A 15,230-nucleotide genomic window follows, 5' to 3' on the forward strand; every position below is an offset into this window, starting at 1 on the left:
TGGGTTTGGGGCAAAAAAAATATTAGATTACAAAAAATTTGAAAAGAAAATTACCATCACATCTCCTCTGTGTGAATTGCTTCAACAACAATCACTGACAAATTCTCCAGGTTCAGGATTTTGATGTATGCTTAAAACGTGTACTCTAACAAATAGAAATTACTTAGAAATATCCTGTAATACTGAGGTTTCAGTCTAAATAATTTTCCATTTTAGGGAGCTTCTGTGACAGATGCTGTATAGAGATGTAAATCACAATTGTCCTTACCATAAAGGTCTTTCAAGACGTAGCAGATGGATGAAATAAAAGAAGGTTGGCGGTGGCACTGGGACAAATGCATTGCAAAATTAATGGGATATTTAAGCCAGAAGAGGAAGAGGAACATTTTTAAAACAAGCTTGAACAAGGAATCGTAACTTACCATTAACCAACTTATTATTAGAAACTGTGTGATGGAGAAATCTTACTGAAAGAGGTTTCTGTGTCTGCTTGTTTCTGTGTGGGCAGGGGATGGCTCAGTTTTGTAAATAAATAAATGTTATGCAACCACATTTTCTGTGTATGTTTTTAATGATATTTACCTAATAATGGCAAATTTCACACGTACTTGACAAAATACTGGAATCTCAAAGATATTAAAATCCAGCAGGAGTTGCAGGTAGCCCCAGGTGTTGTTTATTTCATGCCAGTGGTGAAGATTTGAGACAAGCTCTGTGAAGAGATGTCAGATCAGCACTGGCTTTTCTTGTCTTTCTGGTCAAAAAAAGTCAATATGTGATGCTTGAGGGAACATCATCAAAGGAGTGAGGGGGCTTGGGGAGACAGGAGCCACGTCAGGTATTGCTCTAGACATGAGACACTAATAAAATAAATGTGAAAAGGTGGAGAGGATTCTTGAATTTGGTAAGATTAAAGTGGTTGATTTGGAGTGAGTTCCAGCCAATTTGAGGGTGCTGCATTCTAACAGAGCTAACATGGGACACCAAACCTCCTGCACCTCTCCTCAGTGTCGATGACAAATGGAAATCTTGTACCTCTCCGTAGGAAAAGGATCAGTAGTGCTTCAAGGCTGAGTTGCTTTGAAAACTTCATTTGTTTCCTTGAGGAGAGTAATCAAACACCATGTTCCTGTCCCAAATCCACTTCATTCCAGAGCCCTCTCATATCCTGCTCGCTGAGGACCACTATGGATGAGCATCTCATATTCAGAAAAAAACATTCCTATAGCTTTGCCACAGCATGAAGAGCAGATTTCTACAGAAAATTTCTGTATTGTGTAATACCACAAGTTTTTAGTGTTTTTTTCTGAGGTTAGCAGGTTTAGCTCCTCAAATCCATGAGCCTTATGAGTTTCCTGTTAAAGACTCTTCAGCAGTGTTACAGTTCTTGCTTTCAGGGAGTATTTCTTGACCTTTTATCATGTTTTTATATTCATTCAAACACCTTGTCCTTTTACAGAAATGAATTATCCTAACAGCCAGGAGAGAAGGTAACTCTAAAACATTTGGTTGTTTTTGACGGGTTTAGTTCCTTTTAAGAAATCCTCCTCTAAGAGAATCAGGGAACCTAAGAGCTCACCTGATCCAGCACCACCCTCTCAAACCAGAATCTTTGTGAGAAGATAAAAACAAACCTGCAGATCAGAAGTGTAACACCACCTGTAATGTTTATTCAGAAAATGAGGAATTGGATATCTCTGGATTTAGGACAGCAAAACTGGAGAACATTTGTCCCGTGATTGTTTCTGGTCCACCCTCCCACTTCAAGGGAGTTCAGAATTGGAAGTGAGAACAAAACTTAAAATACAAAGGTCTTCTCCCAGGCCCAGGGTGGGATTCTTGGTGTCTCCTGTGCAGGGCCAAGAGCTGGACACAATGATCTTTGTGAAATGGATCCAGCCAGGATATTCCATGATTCTGCGACTCTTCAGGGACTTGTTTCAGAAAAACCAATTGCATCTCAACTCCAGAATACACAGGCTGAGGAAAGACCAGTGCAGTTAATAATTAGAATGAAGATAAATGAGATAAATCCCTGAGCTGAGATCCTATAACTGGTACTTGCATGGATAATGTGTCTCTCCGTTTCTGGCCCACACGTTTTCTAATTCTCTGTGGTTTTTCCATAACAGTTTAAAATCTTAATCCATTTAAGATCCAATTAATCCAGCTACTACCTTCCAGTGCAAACAATGGGGCTGTTATTTGCATGGATTTCATGCCCCACCTCCTCTTTCCAGTCCATCTGGGTTGGGTGTGGAGACCCATCCCTGACTCCAGCAGGAAGAGCATTCATCTCTTAATTTAAAACAACTCATCTCTAATTACTTACAGGGATTCTCATGTTTCTAGAGGGAGGGGAGGGTATTTTGACAGAATTAAAAGATCCTTGTCACTGCCTAAGGACAGTTTTGTTGGTGGAACTATCTGGGAAGTCACTTAAATCTCACCAAAACTGAGGACAACATTTCCAAAGTTTAGTTCACATAACAGAGGTGATTATTTTGTTTGTCACAAAATAAGAATTGCATGTGGTAAGAGACTAAAGGACTTGCTTATTTTTAGAAATTAATATTTTTAGGTGTTGCTATGGAAGCAGCTTTGAATGTGATCAGAATGGGATAATGCAGGACTTAAAAATACACTTGCACAGAGCTGCCTACTCACTCCCTGAGCACCCTAAAGATCTCAGGAAATATATCAGACGCCATCAACTATAAACACAAAGAGGAGACATTACATAACTCCAATCAGGTGAAATAATTTCGGAAATGGATCCTGAGATTTGAAGTGATGAGATGAAATCTTAAAACAGAACATGCACTGCAAGCTGCAAGGCATCTTTTCTGGATGGAATTGAAACCTTATTCGGTAAGAATCCTCTGTGAGGGAAGATATTTCCTGCACAACAGCAGAGAGGTTGATATAAATTTGTAAAATTTGGGTGTTTAATCTGCTACTCCAGAAATAAACAATTAGATAAGTTTGTCTGACCAGATACAGTCCCAGTGAGCTCTTCTGAGCTACATGAATAAAGAGCAAGATCTCTGTCCTAAACTTAAGAATTTCAGGCAATATCAGGTCAAAAATCCCCCACATTCTGCCAGGTTGGTTATTTCTCCACATCATTCTACTTCATCTTTCTACTAGATAGATATATTTGCTTTCTTCTAGATTATAATAATGCTAGATCATTTCTGGTAACTCACCAGGGGTACCAGGCTGAATCTATTCCCCAGTCATAATCCTCTGCTCAGGTGAGACATCACCTGCACTGCTGGGATCTGCTCTGACATAAGAATGAGGTGGAGCTGTTGGGATGGGTCCAGAAGAGGAAGAAAAAGATGATACATGGAGAATCTCTGCTCTGGAGCCAGGCTGGGAGAGCTGGGGATGTTCACCTGGAGAGAAGAAGGCTCCAGGCAGAGCTCAGAGCCTAAAGGGGCTCCAGGAGAGCTGGAGAGGGACTGGGGACAAAGGATGGATGGACAGGACAAGAGGAATGGCTTCATGCTGACAGAGGACAGATTTGGATTGGATATTAGGAAGAAATCTTTCCCTGTGAGGGTGATGAGGCCCTGGCACAGGTTCCCAGAGAAGCTGTGGCTGCCCCTGGATCCCTGGAAGTGTCCAAGGCCAGGCTGGACAGGGCTTGGAGCAGCCTGGAGTAGTGGAAGGTGTCCCTGCCCATGGCAGGGGGTGGGACTGGATAATTCTTTTGGTCCCTCCCAACCTAAACTTTCTATGCTTCTGCAATGTACTAACAATGAATATAAAGAAATACTGTGAGGATTCAAATCCATGCAGCTTCCACTGAGAAAAAGGTGAAGTGCATGGAAAATAACCAAGCTCATGTTTTGTCTCCGTAAAACTCACAAGCAGGCCAGCTGTCAGCTCAGATTTTACAAAGCACTGGTTGTGTTTTGTCCCATTTCCCCACTAAACCTCAGTCCTGGGGATGGAAATCCACAGGCAGAAAGGTGAAAATTGAGAAGTCAGAGTTTCGTTTCTTCCTGTCACCCTCTGAAATTTCCGCTAGAGAAAAAGTGGAGAAATTGCTGAGACTTTTATAAGTTTGCAAATCTTTTCATATTGGCTCCTATAAGGAAATCAATAGGACTGAATATGAGGAAAATCAATCTCTTATGAAGACTTTATCAACATTTGTTCCATGTTGAAAATCATGTTTGAGGCATAATTTGGCCTGTAACTTAAGAGGTAAAAAAATGAAATGAAAATAAGTCACTTCTCCTGCAAATAGAACTTTTGAGTGGATGAAAATCTGTGAAAATTGAATAAAATATTATTTTTAATTGTTTAATTAACATTTATTTAAAAGTTATTTTTTAAAAAGAGATATTTTTGGGGCATAGTACCCCAAAACTGATTGGCAGAGGAATTAAACGAGGTAGAAAATAATGCTGAGCTAAGGGATTGCAGTTCCATTAAGAACACATTAATGTGTGCCTGTACTTTTTGATGCACTACAAGCATCTTTAGGGTTGACAGCACTGACACTTGTGAGTTCAGTCAGCCCAGGATCCCATGGAGAAAAGGGAATTTGTCAGTGTCTTCAGGCCCAGATGAGTTTCCAGTCAGCAGCTGCTGCCTAACTTCCAAGAAACCTTGATAACTGCAGCATTTCCAGTAAATATTTCCATCTCCTGAAGGTGCATTAGAAATTTTGAATATTTTCTTAGTACAGCACACCTGGTCTCACACCTGCTCTGTTCATGGCTGGGAAATTACCAGCAATGTGTAAAAAAAAAAAACCAAAACAAAACCAGTAAAAACTGACTCTGCAATGTAGTTTGTAGTACTAAATTTACTGTGAAGATGCCTTTTTTTTTTTTTTTTTTTTTTTTTTTTTTTTAAGCAGAGAAGAAACTGGTAATTCAGGGTAGGATTTCCCTGGGTAGTCAGAACACATAAATTTAAGACTGCAGATTAATGAACTTCTCAATGCCTCTCAGTGCATTAGGTGTTTATTCAAAGATTTAATCAATTAAACTAAATACAGCTCAGAGAACATAAATTTCCAGGGACAGGACTGTGAATTCAGCACCTTTCTTGAGGTCTTGGGAAAGACAAGTGACCAGCAGCACTGCAGGGGATTAAATCTCTCAGTCAGTACAGTAAATCCATTAAAAACCACCACAGAAACTCTTCAGGATACCAACTGATCCCTACTTTGTGCTTGTTTGGGATTAAGGGTTTTTGAGATCTTTTCCTTATTGTTTTTCTAGGTCTGATTATAAAGAATTTAGTGATAGAGCTGATTTGTTTATGTCCTTGTCACCAACATCCTAAAAACTCCCAGATTATTTCTGTGCCTACACCTCCATCTAAATATTCTCCTGGCATCGTGAATTTATTTCCAAATATAAAAAAGGGATTGACAAAACAATTTTCTCTGGAACATGCAATATGAATTTTGATCCTACCAAATATTAAAGACACAATTGTATTTATCATTGCCACTGAATAATGCAGACAAAATGCAGAAAATACAGGAAGGAATAGATTAAAGAAAAAAAAAAAAAAAAAAAAAAAAAAAGAAAAAAAAAAGAGGAATAAAGAGGAGTGACTGACAAGATAAAGCAACCTGCTTTTCTGAACAACAAATGCATGGATGTGAGGAAACAGTCTAATGTTTAAGGAATTTAGAATTGGACAGCAAGCTGTGGCTAAGCAAAGAGAAAACACTGTGTTGTGAGGGATGTGGGTACCCATATCCCAACACAACAGTCCACTCCTGGATAATGTGTTCATCCCTTGGCCTTCTCTGAACTGCCTCCAGCTCATGAGCATTTAATGCCTTTTGCTCTGCAGGCTTTTGAAGCTGGATCATGGGAACATTCATTTAAGCTCTGGTCAATAGTGCTGCAGCAGTTTATTGACAAAGCAAGGGCTGGGTTCAGAGCCTGGGTCACCCAACAGTTTGCAGCATTGCAGTGAGTTAATCCAGCTGGTGATTCGAGGATTTAAAGTGCAGGTTATGCAAATCTGCCAGCAATTGCTTCAGTAGCTGTCCAGCTTCTTGTGGTCTTCTTTGCCTGGATGGAAAAAATTAAATACCAGCAATTTTGGCTTGATGCAGGCAGAGGTTTTCCTCTTTCTTATTTTTAAAAAAGCTTTATGTCCATGGTGTTTGGGGTCTTTTTACATTTGTATGCACTAAAACACACCATGAAATCCACACAACAGCCTTTTGATGCATATACTCCACTTGAAATCACCTTGAAGCAACAAATCTTTGCTGGTAACTGATCCAAAAGTGCAGCCCCTTATACACTGTTTTCACTGGTTTTGAAATTCAGCACGCCCTGATTCTCTATCACTCGTGTCCCCAACATCTACAGAACAGCTTTTATGTGCTGCCTTCTGGAGAAATTGGAGGGAAAAAGCCCATACTACTTCAGTGCTTCTCTGGGCTCCAGTTTGCCTAGGAATTAATAGTGACAAATAAAAATAAATAAAATTAAATTAAAAAAAAAAAAAGATTATAATGATTATTCAGAGTGAAACAGAAGGGACAAAAAATTCAATCCAACTTCTAGAATTATTCTTTGTGTTAGAATCTGACCTTATTTATATGAATTCAATAAAGATCTTTTTTTTCTTCCACTCTGGATATCCTGATTGCTTCATTCTTTGTTACAGCATCCCTTTACTCAAGGACTGAAAACAGATCAAAAAGCTGATGCTCAGGGACCCGGTTTAGTGGCAGTGCTGAGTTAATGGTTGGACTCAGTGATCTTAGAGGGCTTTGCCAACCTGAATTGATTCCAAGTGTCCTCACTTTATTTTTTGTTAATTTGGACCTTTTTTTTTTTCAATTATATTTGCAGTTTAGAAAAGAGAGGAGGAACAAAAAAAAATCATAAGAGAAAAGCAAATATTATTAAGGGCATGAAATAAAACAAAAGCAAACTCATTTGGAAAAGAACCTGGTGCAAATCAAGGACTTTATTTTTGTTGTTAAAGTGTTTCTCACCAGCCAAGGAACAGGCAGGTGAGCACTTGAGGGCTCTTGCAGAAGTCAAGAGAAATCTGACTCATAAATAAACATTCCTGTGCCTTCCATCCCTGCACACATTACAGCTCCCATGGAATTAGAGAAATTCAGGAATAATCAGCTTAAATCCCACATTGGAATCAAATTTGGACATCGTTTTGAGCTGTGCCAGGGGCCTGTAGGAGGAAGTTCTCCTCACTCATCTCCTCACCTTCCCTTTCTGCAGCCAGGCAGAGGGATTGGTTCAGCTGCAAAAAACCAACACCAGGTTAATCATTTTCCAGCTGATGAAGCCTCTGGTCTGTTCCTCCGTTGGGGAAGATGAATCAGGGAAACTTTATAAATATGATTGCTTAGCAAAAGATTCTGAAAATACAAAACCTATAATCGAAATAGAAATGAAAGCTTACTTAGAGTTGTAGGATACTGAGTCTTAGTTACTATAGAACCTGAAAACAACAGCCTAGCTGGCTGAAGGAGAATCCCTTTGGATTGAACAACACCTTTCTGCTGGCTCAGGGATCCAAAGGTCAAGGTACCAAAATAGAAGCCTAAAAAGTAGTTTTTAGAGTTTAAAATATAACACAATATGGTAATGTAGTAGTTCTTATAGGCTGGATGTAGATTCTATAGGATTTTGTGTCTTGTATTGGTTGGTCATTGTAAATTAGAATATTAATCACAAGAAGAGATATAATGTATTGTAACAAGGACCTCACTCTCTTACCCTTCCTCTTTCCCCTATTCTCACTCTCTCCTGCTCTCTCCCCCTGCCCGTTGCTCTCTCTCTCTCTTCTCTCTCAGCTCTCACTCTGCTGTTCTCTCTCCCTCTCTCTTTGGGGCTTCCTTCCAGCCCAGGCTGGTGGCTGAAGGCAAGGCCCTTTTACCCATGACCCTTGCAATAAAAACACATTCCAGAATATTCAGGTTGGCAAAATTCCTTGTCCCAGCCATCCGCGGATTCGCTACATCCTCTGTGCACCCATGTGGATCCCAGAGCACAAAAGCTCCATGTAGAGCCCCAGCTTTCTGTGGGCTGGAGTGGCTGCACACCCACAGCTGGAGAATTGCTTTTGTCTGTTCTGGGGAAATGCTGCGACACGTCAGGGGATTTAAAATAGTTGGTGTTGCAGCAGAACAAATTGTTTCAAAAATGAAAGCTCGTTTTTGGCTTCATTTCCCTCTCATTCCCTGCAGAGCATATGTGATAGGATTGTCCTGTAAGAGTAAACATGGAATTTCTGACCTGAAATCCTGAAAACAGTGCTCTGTGCTCTGTCCAGTGCTCAATGTGTTCTCAGCATGTCAGAGAATGAGAGGTTAGGTGTTTTCAGAGGTGACAAAATCTCCAGTAGCTGCCAATTGCTTGATATAAAGTCTCATTTATGTCAGCAAATTGATCACTTACCATTACAGAAGTGATGAAACTATTCCAAGTAAAAAAACCAACCAAACAAAAAAAAACCAACCAAACAAAAAAAACCTGAATCAAAGCAAGGAATAAGAAAACGTATAGAATTTTTTTTTTCATGTTTAATTGACTATAAGTAGGTTTTAGGTGCATGCCTCAACCTCTCCTATTCCCTCCTTTCATATTTTCCTACAAAAAAAATGTATTTAAATTTTTCAGTCACATTTTCTGAATTCCCTCCCATGCAAAATTTTCCTTCCTTGTCATTTCATCTAAAAAGCATGAACTGGTGATTTATGCTCTTCTTGCTAATCTTTGCCTTGTTTAACCTATGATCCCAGCTTTGACTTCCAGCTTTATTTTCATGTCTTAAACCTTGCTGAAGGTTCTCCCAGTATGAGATATTTTCTCCTGTATTTTCCACTTCATTTAATTTCACACCTCAGCCTAACTCTCAGCAGCCTCTGGAGGAAATCTTTCCCCACTCCTGTGGAATGAGGGAACACCTGGGGACATGAGTAGGGAAGGAACCCTCATCAACTCATTTTTCATTTCAGATCTATCACCTTTCAGAGAAAATTCTGTTACCTAATTTGTCACATATCAACTGGGTTGACAAACAAGAGAGAAGGAATTGCTCTGCCCTTGGAGCTGCTCAGTGACCCTGAGTTGGAAGGTATCAGATCCACTGTTTTCTCCTAAGATTAATATGCAATTTTTAACCTTTTCTTTCTAGTTTGGCCCATTAGGAATGCCATGGCTTCTTCCTAGCTACAGCATTGGTAATTAAGTTTTTCAGCTGCTAAATGGCTGCTCATCCTATGCTGATGTAACAATAAAGCTTCCTAAAAACCTCCTGATTGCTCAAATATTCAGTTACTGAAGAGCAAAAAATAGCTTAGGTGCCCTCTGAAACATCCTTTTATCTGCACACATGTTTTCTTCTCTCTCTGTCCTAAAACTAATATCACAGTGATTTCTTTTTCCTTCTCTGGTCTGCTCCCAGAAGGCATATCTGCTAAATTAGAGCTATTGAGTGTTTTACAGTCTGGATCCTTTTTTGGTCTAGAAAATCCCAAATTGCAGGGGTTTGTCACAAGCACTGAAGTTGATGACATTTTATTGCAGTAAGATGAAATTTTCTTACTGTCAGACATTTTGAAGCCATGTTGTGACATCAACACAGAATTTCCTCTATCATCCCTGGTGTCAGTAACATTTGCTAATCTGACTGGATCAGTCTGAAAACCTAAAAGATTATTTGTGATTCTCTTACAAAGATGGTGTGAATGTTGCGCCTGAAACTCTTCCTGTTTTTTTGGTTTTGTTTTTGCTTTTAAGAATCCTCTAATAAAAAAAGTATTTTCCACTCCCCACAAAATCTTCACTCAGTATTACTGAAATCATTTAATGCAGCTGTAAAAACATTGCCCCAAAACTGCCAGGAATGAACATAAATATTACAGTGGGGTTTGGATCAGGCCCCTCTTTCAGTACTGGCCAAACTTATTCTATAATCAATGTGCTAAAACCCACAAACACAAACATGTACAGATGCTGGATAAAGCTGAATCTGCTACTGTCAGCCAGATGATGCAGGAATAGAAACTCATTATTTCACAGAAAGAGTCCTTTAAACACTGCTCTTTTCTTCTTTTCTCACACTGAAGCCTTAACCACTATGGTATTGCTCTTAAAATTCCCTGTCTTCTGTGAAATTCCTCTTTGCTGCTGTTTATTTTAATTCCAGCTTTAACAAGCTGCTCATCCTGAACATCACTGGCATTCGTGGGTTTAAAGCCAAACAGAAATGCAGGTTTATTTAGTGCAACTGTGCACATCTGCAAAGCAGGAGAACTTTTTGCTTTGTTCTCAGAGGTAACATAAGCTTTCAGGGAAGGTAAAAATAAGCAGGAGAAAGGAGATAAATTCATTGTGCTTCTAAACGTACTTGGACAAATATCAAATATAAAATATCTGACAATAATAAAAAGATGGTTAAAATCCTTTCTAGAAAAATGTCCTTATTTGCAATATAGTCTCAATCAAGGAATCTTTTTTGTGAAATTACACAGCTCAAGGAGTGTTTTGACAATGCTCTCAGGCACAGGGTGGGATTTTTGGGGTGCCTGTGCAGGGACAGTGTTTGCTCTCAATGATCCCTGTGGGATCCAAGTCAGGATATTCTGTGATTCCATGATCCCAGTGGGTTGTGAGTGACTCCCTACTTCCCACTTGATAGTAATGCTGTCCTGAGATCTGTCTCTCATTTTCAGCTGATTACCAGATCTGGTCAGGAAATAAAGGATATTTTACCCTCTACCATGTAGGTCTCACAACGAAAAGGGGGGAAAAGTCTTTAAATTAGTCCAGTATCAAAATCTGGATTTTCCTGTGTGGACACACAAGTTGTTGATTTGTGTCCCAATAAAAAGAACAGGAATATCAGGCTCAGAAAAATTCCTAAAAAACCTCTTAATCTCAAAAAAAAAAAAAAAATTCTGAGTCTAAAAATATATATTCCTCAAAAATATGAAAAATCTAGAAGAGGAAACATTTCAGTGAGCTTGCACTCTCCTCTGAAATGACTTAGTGTTGGTCCCACAAGATGATTTGATTTAACCAATGTGGATTTCATGACCCACAGTCCTGTAAACCAACACACATTGATCACATTTTGGGAGTGTTAATGCTCATGGAAGGCAGAATAGAAAGGCAATGGGAAGAAAAGTGCCACTACACCTTCCAGCACTTCCTTGATGTCCCCAAACTCCTGGGGCATTGTTGCACTCTGAGAGCAGGAACTGGCTCTGACCTCTGTGGAATTTCTTTAAGAAAGATGTGGATGAGGAATTCTTAAATATAAAATCATTCAGGCAATCCTAAACTCACACTAGATCTTTAAAGACTGAGAAATCAACAATATCAGCAGGAAATAACCCCCCAGTTACAGTTCTGCTTCTCCATTTCTGCTCATGAGTAGGTGGTAACTGAACATCTGCAATTCTTTGTGTTCAGTGAGGAAAAGTGCTGTTTTTATCTTCTTTTTCTGCCAGAGTCAGGATTAAATGCTCCAGAGATTTCGAGTTGTTTCGTGTTCAGACTCAGATGTTTATTAATTCTTATCTACAGTACAGTCTCACAAGCTTTGAGTTCTACAGCACTTCCAGCTATGTAAGTAAAAAATGCTCCTATATCTTTCTTTACAAGGCCTTTTAAGGATAAACCATCCAGTTATGAAATGACACCCGAATTATTTTATTTTTAACCCAATAATCAACCACCCGTGGCCCTCAATGCAGATTTTTCTACCCAATTACAAAACACCAGCCAAAGCAATGAAGAAGAAGGTGAAAGGAAAAGGACTCAACCTATGCCCTAAATCCTCCATCTTGCCTTAGATGTATTACTATATTCTAAACCCTTAAACTTCAGGTTTTCCACCTTGTGACATCACACACTTCTATCCAAAATCCACACCCACAATCCCAGGGCTGTCACTCAATTTCAGGAGCCTTTTCCAAGGCCTCAGGTCCAATGCAGTGTTTGCTTGAGGCTCAGTGCCTGTCAGCACAGAGTCTAAAATTCTCCAGTGCCCTTGGTTCCAACAGAAAAGGATTCCAATTTCCAGCGACTTTTTTCTCCATACTCTCTCTCTAAGTTTAAATATTTTCATTTAAGTGCTTCCTTTAAGATCTGAAGCTCAAGACCTTGTTTAAATAGAGTTGGATAAAGTTTTGGTTGATGAGGCTGCGATTTGCCCTCGTATAAATACAAATATAGTTTAAAGAGAGAGATCATCATCAAAAAAGAAGGTACTTTTTAATTTCCTGTACAATACACACAAATTCCACATGGCAATGAAACAGGCCATAAAAAGAATGCAGAATGAATGCAACCTCTTTCTAGAGCCCTAAGTCGAAATTAATATCATTTCAGTTAAAGGAGAATTTTTCACTCGCTTTCCCCTCATTTCCCCAGTTCATAAATGAGTTGATATGTATAAGACGACTTTGAAATTATTTTAATTATTCAAGGTTGTATCCAAACAGCGACTGCAAGGATTTTACCATGAAGTGGGCACTGCCTGCTGCATCTGTGGGATGAGGTGGAAGGAGGAGATCAAAGCTGAGCTTTAATTATTCCGAGGAATGCTGTTTGTGCATATTTTCCTTTTGCCTTTGAAGAAAAACAGCAAAGAGTGACTTTCAGGAACCTGAATTTCTGCTGCTCCTGCTCTTTCAGTAAATAGTAGGAATTCAAAAGAAAAATCAGAACTTGTCATTTGCCGTTTCAGCCTCTTCACAAAATTAAAGTTCCCTGGAACTTTGATGAAATTCAGAAAGTTCTGATTTTAGTAATTTTTCGTGCTACAATGATAAAAGGGTCTGATCTGAGGCAATATAAGTGCATTGGAAGGGACTGTGGGATTCACTCCTCCAGCCTGGCTGAATTATTTACACACACTTGCAAATCTCCAGGAGTCCTGAGACTCCTGTGCAGAAAATATCAATGTTTGGTGCATTTTAAATATCCTTTTAGGCAGAGAGGAAGTGAAAAGAAAAATGGAAAAGAAATAACAAAAGTTTGATGTCTACTTACAGAATTCCAAAGCCCATTCCCATGGAGGACACCTGTGAGGGAAGCACAGCAATGGTAGGGATTTCATCCTGGTTATTAATGTTCTTCTTTTCAGAAGAAAGAATGTCCCTTATGGCTAAAATTTTTATATGAGATACTGGTGCTCTGGCCTGACACTTTTTCTTATCACCTGTGAGAGGGGAAGATGGGAAGGATGTGTTGGCATCTAGGAGAAAACAGCAAATTGGTTTCCATACATTACAAACTGCATATATTTATTGAAAATAAATATATACAGTTACTGGAGCAATGGATCTAAAATTTAGAGTATAAATGGCCTTAGAAGAAAGACACAAATTTGAAATCAAATTAAATAATTTTAGGTATTTTTTATTTAAGACACACTAAAATATTTAAACTTGATTCATAGTAAAAAAAAAAAAAAAAAACCAAACAAAAAAAAAAAAAAAAAAAAAAAAAAAAAAAAAAAAAAAAAAAAAAAAAAAAAAAAACCTTCATCTTTCTTTGCTTTTATTACTTTCAAGCAAATTACCTGGAGAAAAAAAATCAAAACAAAATTCTGAATATTTTAAATATGCACAGACAGCTGGTTGCATTTTCTCACTCAGAACAGAATGATAATAGGGTGGTTCAAACTGAAAAACACAAAGTCTCAGGCAGTTCTATCCTACATTTAATCAGGGTTTTGTTTTGTGTGTGGGGGTGAGGATGGTGGTGTCAGTTTTCTTCCTCAGAAACGCTGATTTAATCAAAGCAACCTAAAAGAGAATAATTCATTATGAGCAGCTTTCAGTGGGGAAAAATCAAGACATAAAGGTAAAGCTTGGACAGAGCTAACAAAATTAACTCAAAATTAACAGCTCTTAGTGAAGCCCTGGATATTTTGGCCACCCTCTGAATGGGTTGAGCCTGTTGAATTCACTGCCCCTGACCTGAGGTCTGCAATGGAGTCCAGGCTGCCTTACATAAAAACATGTCTCTTAGATGATGATTCATGCAGGATATTTAAATTCCTGCCTTTGCAGGGATGAATCAGGCCCCGAGTCTCAGTGACTCTCTTGATGACAAAGGGAACCTGTGCTGGATAACTCAGATACTGACATGTGAAGTTAAACCAGCCATCTAAGGTTTTGGATTGGGATTGTCAGCTAAAGGTTGTTTGTTTGAATATTCATTCAGCCTTCTGCTTTGGAAATTCTCCTCCTAACTCCACAAGCAATCTCTCTTTCTTTATGTTGTTTATGAGGAATTGAACATACCAGTTGCTGCAATGCCTTTTTCAGGAGGTGAGCACCAAGTTCAACAGGAGCCAGCAGTGCATCCTTGGAGCTCTACCCCTGGTCTGGATCTGGGAAAGAGATGCCAGCAGGTCAAGGGATGGGATGTTCCCCCTCTAGGGAGGACATCTCTGCAGTCTGATGTTGAGTTCTGGGCTCCTCAGAGCAAGAGACAGGTGGACATCTTGGAGAGAGACCAGTTAAGGGTCACAAAAGTGATTAAGGGACTGGAGCACCTCTCCTTTGAGGAGAGAATGAGAGTTGGGACTGTTTGGCCTGGAGAAGAGAAGGCTCAGGGGGGATTTATAGAAGTGTAAAACTACCTGATGTGAGAACAAATCCATACTCTGTTCAGTGAATCAAGACCAGAGGCTATGGGACCAAACTGGGACACAGGAGTCTCCCTCTGGACCTTAGGGAAGACTTTTTCACTGTGAGGGTGATGAAACACTGGAAAAGATTGCCCTGGGAGTTTGTGGAGCTTCTCTCTTTGGAAATATTTAAAACCTATCTAGACACAGCCCTGGGCAGTGTCCTGAGTGGTCCTGTTTGAGCACGGAGGGTTGGACCAGAGGATCCCCAGATTTCATTTCCATCATCAGCCATTGTTCTGTGACTGTGTAAAAGGGGAATAATGGGAAATCAGCTAAATCCTCCCTTAATGATCAGAATTTAAAACTGAACGTGTCAAGAAGATGGAAAAACTGACCTCACATGAGAACTGGATATAGCAAACTTGTACCAAGGCAGCCTGGCTTCCCAGCCCCTCCAAAATTTCCAAGCCAGGCATAACAACAGGTGGGGACTGAAAGAGAACCTGGTCAGGCCAGATGGGCTCAGCCCATGAGAAAATTGCTTTAAGCTGTGTCTAATGTTGCGGTGCAAGATGTAACCAAAAGTTTGTATTCTATCACCAGCTGTT

At 39.4% G+C, this 15,230-nt stretch overlaps 1 long non-coding RNA gene across 1 annotated transcript in view; it reads right to left on the bottom strand.

The window, feature by feature from the left end:
- Positions 1-13,447: 13,447 nt before the first annotated feature.
- The window catches only part of LOC136358081 (uncharacterized), an 829,601-nt gene continuing 827,818 nt past the window's right edge, over positions 13,448-15,230 (bottom strand). The window contains exon 3 of the long non-coding RNA XR_010743003.1: positions 13,448-13,533. This is a non-coding gene — a long non-coding RNA (uncharacterized lncRNA). The remainder of the gene's footprint in view (positions 13,534-15,230) is intronic.

The sequence above is a fragment of the Sylvia atricapilla genome, chromosome 1 (assembly GCF_009819655.1).
Source record: "Sylvia atricapilla isolate bSylAtr1 chromosome 1, bSylAtr1.pri, whole genome shotgun sequence".
NCBI lineage: Eukaryota > Metazoa > Chordata > Aves > Passeriformes > Sylviidae > Sylvia > Sylvia atricapilla.